Source organism: Falco punctatus, assembly GCF_963210335.1.
Source record: "Falco punctatus genome assembly, chromosome: 1".
Taxonomy (NCBI): Eukaryota; Metazoa; Chordata; class Aves; order Falconiformes; family Falconidae; genus Falco; species Falco punctatus.
Window position 1 is genome coordinate 17,883,908 of NC_137580.1, and position 10,897 is coordinate 17,894,804.

Genomic DNA, 10,897 nt, shown 5'->3' on the forward strand with positions numbered 1-10,897 from the left:
TCCTACCTTGCAGGACTCAGCTCTGGAAGGTTCATGTGTCACAGCACTTCCAACCTTGCAGGAGGCACTCTTACAAGGAGGTAAAATGGTCTTTTGCTCTATCCGACTTTCAAGCTAACACTCTTACTTTCATGACTGACTTAACCTTAAAACATAAGGAAATATTCTACAAAGTGTTGCAGAAAACAAGGAAAGGAAAAAGCCAGTATCAGATGTTATACTACTCCTCTAAGCCCCTTTCCTTGACTTCCTTAATTTCCTTTAGCCACTCCCCCAGACCATTAAGACTCAGGAAAGAGGATCATGGGAAATGCCTCAGCTGAAATGAAAGTAATTCAGGTGAATTCAATAATTTCAAGTATGGGTCAGTGCCCTTCATTTAGAAGAGAGGCTAGAGTAAGTGGAATCTGTATTTTGTGCATGTATGCATACATTGGAGGCCATCTTTAATGATTCATATAGCTTAATGAACTGACTTCCAATCCCAAGAGTGATGGAATGTGATTTTAATAGGTTTTGTTTGTTGGTTTGGTTTAAGCCTCCCGATTTGGAACCCAATGTGATTATTCAGGAATAGAGGAGCTGGATCATAACATTTGACCTCTGTGGCTTAGTGACTTCAGATATCTTGTGCATAGGCTTCTTTTATAGTAGTGGCTACTAACAGAATTGAACCCGCCTGACCTGCTTCATCTTTCACCCTGAGATTTACTCTGATTTAATTACATTCACTTTGTTTGTTTGAACTCTGACAGTAGCTGATTTCTTTATATATATGTATCAGAGCAAGATTTCATCGCATTGCTTTCGTGATCGTGTTGACTGACTGCTCTGTGCCTAAGCTTCCATGTGTGCTTTATGGATCTTCCATCTCCTCTATTCATTGCTGTTTTATAATCTTGAACAGGAAGACTAAAGCCATTCATGATTCTAAAAAATCATCATATGTCTGTCTGCAGCTTCATTACTAGTTTTCTTTGCTTAATCTTCTTTCCTTTGGCAAAATGAAAATATTGTAAAAGGCTAAGTTTGTAGTTTTTCACTATAATCTATCTTTCCTTCACCTGCAGTTACCAGAAATTACTGTATCCCAGATGAAAATATTAATATCTTAATTACTGTGTAAACAAAGCTGAACCCATATTCTAGTGTCATCCCAAATTCCTACAGTCCACTTGCAGGAAGCAAAGACTCTGTAGTTACATGGCTGCTATGCCAGTTCTTTACTAACATCCTAGTTTTGATATTTCAGAGACTGGTAGTTAAGCCAGGGTTCTTTTGTTCAGTTCCTTCACTCAAATAATTTTGATACTCATCTGCTTCAAGTTCCTTTTCTTTGTCTCTCCCTGCATCATGAATCCTGTGGGGCTACCCTCTGGCACTTCTCCCTGTCATTTCCTTTTTCCTTCAGATGCATTCAGGTGCAGATGATGCTTTGTGGAGAGAGTTAGTGGCCGGGTATCTAGAAAAGTACGTTCAGGCTGGACATTAAGAGACACTGATTTAGTAAGAAGGCAGCACTGCAGTGCTGTTTATCTGTGTGATTGAGAAATCCCCATCCTTGAGGCCTGTCGAGACTTTGCTACACAAAGCAATGGCTGACCAGAGGTCCCTTCCGTCTAACATTTCTTTGATTCTGGGAAATGTAGTATGAACAGGTTAAGTAATAATATATCAATTCAACAACCAGCCCAGCTTCTGCTAGAAGCTTGGGGACTGCACCTGGTTGTACGGGTTGCAGGGATAATTAGTTTTAAGTGACATTTCCTTACTGTTTCTCAAACTTTAGTTAGAAGCGTCTTAACAGCTTTACTCATCCAGAAGCTCCAGAAGGAAAGACAAGTTCCAGGGCTTCTCAGTATCTGCAAAACTTCTATTCTGAATTGCCATCCCAACCCTGCAAAAGTACGATTGTCTATAAATAAATTTCAGGAGGGTGTACTGCATTAGCTGTGTTAGTACGTTTTGAATGGCACGATTCGCATACATTTGAGACCACAACACTTTCAAGAACTAGAATTCTAGTGAAACTAAAGCTTAGAACTGCTAGTGAAACTTTCCTAAGAGCAAGACCCTAATAAACTGGCCTAGACCTTTTACAGCTATTTTTGTTGTCTAATACAGCAGTTTCCTTTCTATATCTATCAGCTTTGAACTCTGTTTTACTTCAGGTATGGATAATTAATTACAAATACATCAAATAGATTTAGCCAGGGGAGCTCAGTTTGGCATTACAATTCTCATTTCCATTTGAGAAGCTCCAAATTTTAGCTCAGATAGTAGTCATTGCTAGATGTTGTAAAAGGAAACAATTTCCTTTCTTCTGAACAAAAACACAGCAGTATTTCCTCCTCAGAATCCAGTAGATTAATTTCTGAGCTCAGCAGTAAACATCTTGCCTAGTATTTGTGAAAGGCATTTGCAACAGGTCAGGGAAGATGCTCTATATGGCATTGTGTACTGTACTGTTCCTTTCTCTTATCAACACCATTTGAAGACTGTTGGCAGGTACAGAGCTCTCAAAATGCTTCTGATGATGGGAGCTGCAGTGCGACTTAATGGAAAACTTCCTACAAAGATGAAGTAAGAGAATCTGCAAATGGGGGTGTGTTACAGCAATATTGTTCCAATCCAGTACTTTTTTGCATAGAAAAAGCATATCAGATTGCCCCTTAAAACAATACAGTAGTAATGCTCTGAAGATTTACAGTTCAGCTGGAATTAGACAATTGTAGGGTTTGGGTCCTGTCAGTAGTTTAGAAGTGGGAGTCTGATGGAAAGAGTACTCTGAGTCCTAACCCAGATTAATAAACTCTCTTTAATTTGAACTCCTTTGGAACTTATAACTCAGTATATACATTCCCACCTTCCCTGCTCTGACACTCCCTATCAGTTACAACCGATTTTTTATTTTTCCCTTGGCAGTGGTTTAATACTTGGATAGGATTGATACTCTCTCTGGGAGGAAAGTTACAAAGTTATCAGTGCCATAAAAAGAGGCAGTCAATAAAAATACTCAGTGTTGCCTCTAGAAATTTCAAAATGTTGTCCCAAACATGTGGATTCTTCACCCAGTGTGCAATAAGCCAGTCAACACAAAAAGTCAGAATACTTGTTCTATTTCAGTTCTGCAAAACTGGGTGCTAGGCATCTAAAGCAGCCAGCACACCTTTTAGGAAACATGCAGTGTCCTTTTTATAAAATGGTAACAAAAAGAAATTATATCAAAATAGCTAATTAATCACTTCTATAAAAGTTTGTTTGTGCATATCCTTATTGCTGTCTAGCTTATTATACAAAGGTGGTCCTACATTTTCACAAAAAATCTCCTCCTAGAAGTGGCGGTTTTAGTGTTATAATTACTTAAGGTAACTAAAGCTTATAACTGATACCCTATCAGCTACTACTAAGTTTCTTATTTCTAAGGACTCTCCACCCTGCATTCCCATTGCTATGGTCTCAAGGTAGACCATTGAAATTACTCACTTTATAAACATTAATCTCTTTCAGCATCAATACTTTAGTCATGACTTGACTTTCCATAGATGGTGAAAGCCTGGAAGTTTATAATGTTGCATGCATTTTAAATGCTAACACGTGCTTGGTGGTTATCAATAAATTTGGTAAATGTGACTGTAAAGGAATGAAGCTGGGTTAAATAGCATTGGTAATATACAGCTGGAGTCTGGCTTCAGGGGCGGGGGAGTTGGCTGATGTAGACAAGGTGCAGGTGTGGCTGGTTCTGTTAAGAGGCTGGGCAGCCAAGGAAGAGAGGGGAGGAAGAAGTAGAAAGAAGAAAAGAGAGAGAGGGGGCTCTGGATGAGGTGAGACTAGGAGAAGGCAGCAGAGGGACTGGCATGAAGAGTGTGCTGGTATGAGATGGTAAAAGACCTTGTTGCAGCTTGATAGTTTTGTGAGTGCTGTGACATGTGACAATTGTTGAGTGTCATGTGAATGAAATGCTTTTTTGATTTGAATATAATCAGAAGTTATTGTTAACTTTTTAAAAAACAAAACAAGAGGGTTTTGTTTGTTGTTTTGTGGGGTTTTGTTGTTTTTTTTTTTAACAAAGGTGTTACATGTATTTGAGAAAAGAGAATTTTTCTGGTTCCTGACCCTCATTAAAAAAGCCTGTTAGATTAAACTGGAGAATCTTCAACATGTAAAAACAGCCATCTCCCTCTGAGTGCCCAGCAGGTCCCAAATGCCACTCAGGATATGTTGAAATTATTTCTAAATAACAATGTGTTTCCTAAACTCCTATGTCAGCATGGCAATCTTTAAGTGTCTGTGATCAGCAACCATCAAGTCAAGAAGATTAGATAGAGTTCTTACTAGATGTGCTTACATGCTCTCATATAAGCCTTCACTCAGCAGGACTCTGAAGTATGTACGTAACAACTGCTAACTTCATTGGCATATAATGTGTGCTGTGCTAAACAGGACCTGTGTGGAAAGAATGTTGTAGCCTGTGGAAGCTATAGCTTCCCTTCTCGGATACTGGTACCCAGATGTAAAATTGTATTACAATGTGCTTTCATAACCTCAGCCAAGGTTAACCAGTGGTTTTGCACCAGGTGGTGGCTGTTTAGAATCCCAGTAAGAAAGGCACTTGCACTTTGTAAAGTATCACTTAAAATACCACGTATCGGAGCTAATACTACAAAGAGGCAGCAAATTGTATATGTAATCTTAAGTCCCTTCAGATGCTGGAAGTAGGGAGTTGGGCTGGATCAAATGGGTGATCCTGGATCAGGACAAAGCATCTGATGCAGATCCCATCGTTTGAAAGGCTACGTTGTTTTGGTCATTGAAGCTACTGTAAGCTTTTCTTAAAAGTAAAAAAATAAAATCTCTTCATTCTTCCTACTGTCAAATTAAAAAGGATGTTCAGCTGAGAGCTTGCTGCAGTTTATACTGAGGCAAGGCCGTGCAGGTGCATAGTTGCCAATTGCAAAGTGGGAACTTCCTGCAGGCTCCTCTGTTACCATTATCCATCTCAATCTATCGAGCTGCCAAGGGATATGCCCAGCACGACAGAGGCTTGAAGGCTAAACTGTATGTTCAGCATAGCACCGCACAGGCCTGTACCTGCTAACATTCAGTTTTGTGGATGACTAGCTCCTCGATGTACAAAGTCTTCCGATCAGGACCATTATGCTGGTCTATCGGTTTCTATATCCAGATTCTTCTAGGAAGAACTGCTGTATTACTACTATTATTCTGCACACACAGAAAAGATAATTTTCTTGCTTTTCTGATAATGATCCAATTAATTATGTAAATAAATACAAAACAACCCTTAACATTTAATTGCAGTCTTTGTAGAATAAAGGGGAGGATGTTACAGAAAAGAATTTAAGAATTTGTCAGGCAAGCTGTAGAAGGAGGAGCACATCATACTATTATGCAATGCATTGCATTACAAACATTTAATGCAACAGTCTTGATACGTAGTAGAAATAAATCCCATACCCCTTACAAAAGCATTTGCATGGGTGCAGAAAACCTATTGGCCCAGATGATAAGACAGGAATATGACTGAATCCCATCTCTCCTTGTCACTGGAAGGCACAAGGAGACTTAAGAAAATTAAGAATAAGGTAATCAGGCAATTAAATCTAGGTAAGATAGACTGGGAATGTAAGATTTGATTTCTCAGGAGAGAATGCTAAGGTATGGATTGGGCCTTAGGCAGCAAACTCTTATACAAGGCTCCACCTGATTATTTTTTTTGTGAGTAGAAGCACACAGAGGAGAGCTACCTTGCTTTTCAAAGAGATTGAAGGAATCGTGTAAGCAACACCCCTTTCTCTGAACACACAGTGGTGTATGTATGTGGTAGCAGAACTAAATAACCACATTTCACAAAATATTACATGGAGTACTTTTGCTTTTTTTTTTTTTTTTTTTTTTTTTTGAGAAGTCTCAGACTTACTGAGATTCTGGTGCAGAGGAAGGATGTTTGCAGAGTTAGCTATTTGTGAAGTTCCACTGAAAAGCCACAATAATTTTCCTTCTTTACTTATTAGGACTTTTTGCTTGTTAGATATCTAGTACTTAAGTGCTCTTAAGTGTCTCTTGAAAGTCCTCTTCATTTATGATTGAATATATAATTGCCATTAGTGCAACATGAGTCTTGCATTCATAAAACTGGCAGCATTCACTTGAATATTTACAGACTGCAGTAGCTTCAGGTAAACGTAACATTCTATATTTACAGAGTAATATTCTAAAAGACCAACAAAGCACTCTAAGAACAGGTGTGTAAGCACTGATTCAAGATTGTGAGTAAGAGGCACACAGCCCATGGTAAGATCCATGCCTTCCCTTGCCCCTCAGTCTTTCTCATGTCAGTTAGTTTGCCAAATTGTTGCATTTTGCTCCGCAGGTTATGCTGGGAACTAAAGAAAGGGTAGAAGTAATCTGTAGGCTTAAAGTGTCCTTAAGAAACTGTTTGGAATTTACCATAGCAAGGAAGAATTAGTTGCTTATAGAAATTTTTCTTCATGTCTCCTTAGCTCCCCCCACGACACCACCCTCACCATCCCCCCCAAAAAAACAAACAAAAAAACAATCAAAAAAACCAAACACACACACCCACACACCCAATTTTCACACTTTCGGACAGCTTTGTATTTACTTACTTACTGTATCTTCCTTTTACTGGATTGGTTGTGTTGCACAGACTACAGAACATGCTACACATCTAAGTTGGGCACCTGAGCAACTCCGGTGAGAAAAGGAATCTCAATGATCAGAGCAAATGAAGAAATTGCTCAGTGAGCAAAGTGATTTTCTTGGTCAGTCTAACCCTCGCAATTTTGCACTGAGCCTGCACAACTAAATTCCACACCTGAAAATATTTGGCATAAATAGTACAGTATAACTACTCTTGTCTATATTTATGAGATGCAACCATACATTCTCCCATTTACTGACTAAAATGACTTCCTAATGTGTACTACAGTCTATAAGGATTTAGTTCTTCTTTGTGTTGTATCAGTATGCAGATTAACTGCCTCATCAATAATATATGATACTGTGGCTTCTACAGCTAACTTTTGCTACTTAGTAAGAATAGATAGTTCCAGTGAAGAAATATTGTGGTTACTGGAGGAAAATAGGAAAGAATATGGTCTTGTTATACAGCTCTTAGGAAGTCTCATTTATATTTTAGATACAGATGGAATACTCTCTGTTTTCATATGATCCTGTATTTATTACTCTTCTAAAAAAATCTTTGAAGCTTGAAACCATTTCTGTCCTTCATGGTTATTTTGAAAGCAGGATTGTCACTGAGATTGAAGATGGTGAGACCAGCCTTTCCTTCCACTACATCAGTTAAAAAAACCTAGAAATTCACACATTTAACAGGTTTTATGTGCCATGTAATGGCATTCAGTGATAGGCTTAAACACTCAAATTGCATGTGAGAAGGCATTCAAGGATAGATGTGGATTTTGGTTTTGTGGTTGGGGCTTTTTTTAAAAGTTATTCTTGGCTGATAATATGCTTGCATAATTGCAGTAGAGTAGCTCAATTCTTGCTAAAATTTATACACTTATGAAGAGCTCGTGCTGCAGGTTTTATTCAAACACACATTCTGCAGCTGCTTTTCTTTTAGTGTAATTTTCAGCAATACAGTTTCATCAGTGCAGATACTTGATCTAAGTTGTTAGTACTTTGCAGAAGACCTGAGAAATAAACTGAGTTAGTAGGTGAAAAGAAGCCCAGGAAGATTTTAGCAATGTCTATCAGGACTCTGTGGGGAAAGATACTTAAAATTGCCCAAGAGGAATTTTTTTAAGGGTAAAAACAGTCACTGCCAAGAGTAAAGTTAAACTCCAAAGATGACCTCCAAGATGCCCTTCCTTTTCTGGAGCCAAAACAATTAGCAGGTTTGGAGTCTACCTTGAAGATGGAATTTGTTCTTGCCAGGCATTTTTCATCAAGAGGAAGAAAGTTCTGCTTTATGATCAAGTGCAACGTACATACCCAAGGTAGGAAGAAAGCTTCCCTGATACTCAGTTGCTCAGTGTCTCTGCACAGCTTCTGAACAAAGAGAAACAGTCCGTGGTTCAGCTCATTCTTTTCCTCTCTGCATTTCTGGGTACTACCAAGCAATTAGCTGACTTTTGTTTCCGTGGGACAACCCTGTATGCACCTACAACTGGAATAGTTACCTTGCAACTAGCATTTAAATCACCTGTTTTACCAGACTGTACAACTCGGAACACAGAGTTTTCCCAATACTGTACCATCTCAAACATTCAAGTCTTAATACAGTTAGCTTTTTATCTTTCTTTTACTTTATTGCCTTTCAGCTGCCCTCACCCACCTCCACCACCCCACCTCACCCACCCCCAAGAAAAGAAAAAGAAAAGATAGGGGTGAGAGAGAGGTTTCAATTATCTAGGACATTACAAAGCACAAGCTAGCATTATCTTTATTTTTTCACAACTAACTGACTTACTATGTATGTAGACATAAAAATCTGGCAGATTTCTGGCTTGTCTTCCAGAGGGGTCAAAAAATGGATTTGGTTTCATAGTGTAGAAGGCTTGGGGTTTGTGTTGCCATTCCTGATGGCTTAGATTACAATTAATGTTAGAACATATCTTATGCTGAAGACAGGTAAGAAAAGATCTTCTCTGTTTTCTGTATAGCTGCCACCCCAATGAACATAAATCTATCAAAGAAAGACATTAAACAATTAAATAGTCAAGTTGATGGCATGGCATATTTTTTAAATTGCATTACTCTTTCAAGTAATGCAAACAATTAAGGCTGCTGTATGGGAGACTGCAGGCTTTCATAGGCAGATATGTAATGATGTCCACTTGAAAAAAAGTCTGCTCATCTCTGAGCACTATACTATATTTTAGAAACAAATTAAATACACAGTAGCATATGATAAATACTTGCAAAGGTTTTTTTCATCATATTGGAGCAAGAAGGCCATACCCTGTTACTGCAACTGGAAACATATCTTCTATTTGCAAGGATAGCATCTCTCCCAATCTTTTAATTTCTTTTTCTGAGAGCTTTAGTGAAATTTGTACTTTGAAAAGAAAGTATATATTTGGTTTGGGTTTATTTCCACAATACGAGCATGTCTACACAAGCTCCAGGTAGCTCGATAAAACATACTCAAAACTACAGTAAAGCAGTGGGAACAATGTCTATAGCAAAATCCACTTGAGGATCCAGTGCAGAGCTTTTGGCTCCATTCTTGCTCTATGTATTCTCCACCCATCTGCTTCCTAGAGAGGAGTTAGGCCAGGCATTGTATAAACTGCTAGTAACAAGAGTTTAGCGTTTAGCATAATCTAAATTCTGGACAAGCCCCCTCTGAATTAGTGAGCTCTTAGTTTGACTATTTGAGCTACAAGCCCAGTACCCTGTGATGCATTGGTATCTCCTGCTTCACCACACCAGCCAATTTAGCATTGAATGGCCTGCGAAAAGTAAGACATGCTGTCTGCACAGCACTGTCATAGTTGTGACAGTATATCTGTGTGCACAGAGTACACAGATAATCCACCTCAAAGCTTTTGCAGCACTAACAATAGGTTTCATGGCTACATTGCTTGTAGCAGGATGACATCTCTCTTGTCTTCTTTTCCCCATCTCACACATCCCATGTGTTGTCACATCTTCCCCATTGCTTCTCTTGTTCTTCTCAGGTTTCCTGTGGGTTTTTCAGTTTGGATGGCCAAAAGATAAATTACTGTACCAAGACTGAAGGAGTGTGCTGAGCTTCTTGCTGCCATAGCTGAGCTAGTAATAGACTAAAGCATCCTTGAATAGCTGTATGCTATATTGCAGTCACTTAATACCACACAAGTCTAATGGACATGAAATGGAGTGAAGCCAGGAAGAATTTAGCCAGGGATAACTAAGTGCACCTTTGTGGAGCTCCACACAGTGTTGGGAGCAGTATCTGCCACATTTGTTTCATAGGCTCGTGGTCTTACATGGAGGCAAGACTCTCAACAGTATCCCTGTGTTTGTCTCATTGCTCTTTGTGATCGGACTCACGGTTGGCACATATCCCCACTGCTTGTTGTTATAGTTCAGTAACTAAGGATCCTCAAAACTCTGCAAATACATGCTCAACAATTACAGGATGACCACCTTACAGTGGCTGTTCTGTGCTGAACAAACTCTAACAGCAGTGAGGGATTTGGAAAGAAAAAAACCAAACCTCTATTTCCTGGGCTAGTACAGTTACCATCTGGTCAGCAGTTGCTAGTGGCTGGCTGTTCAGATCTGAAAGGCTGCGTAGGCAACCATGTGGATTTAATCCTTTCTTTGTAGCTATTTTTGTTCTGGATGGTATAACACTTCTTTCCTAACCCCTTTAAAATTGTGTCTTTAAACAAGATTTTTAAGAAATGTTGTACTTTTTTTTTTTTTAGAGAAATATAATTAAGTTTTCTCACTGCCAGCGTGCCAGTTGATACACTGCTGCACTTGGTTCTTACTATCAAAAGTTGTTGTCTATAACACTCCCCCCCCCCCCCCCCCCCCCAGTATAGTATGACGTAAATGACATGTTTTCCAGTGTCAGGCTGAACAGGATGCTGCTATTGAAAAAATTTTTCTATCATAGAGATAGTGCATTATGTAATGTTGATGCTGTAATTATAATAGTAAAAGTATGAAAATCAATACATTTCGTTCAGAACTACTACGAGATAATATGCAAGAGGCTTTTTGAAGAAAAACATGGAAGGGGGATAAGTGTTGCACTGCCTCTTGTGTATCACACTGACTCCGTTGCTTACTACTAAGAAGTGCAGCCTCTCTCCCTCCTAACTCTCATGGTGAGAAAAAAGATTTCAGAAAGGAGAAGTTTTATTTTCAAAGGCTCTTAATCTCAAAATACGAG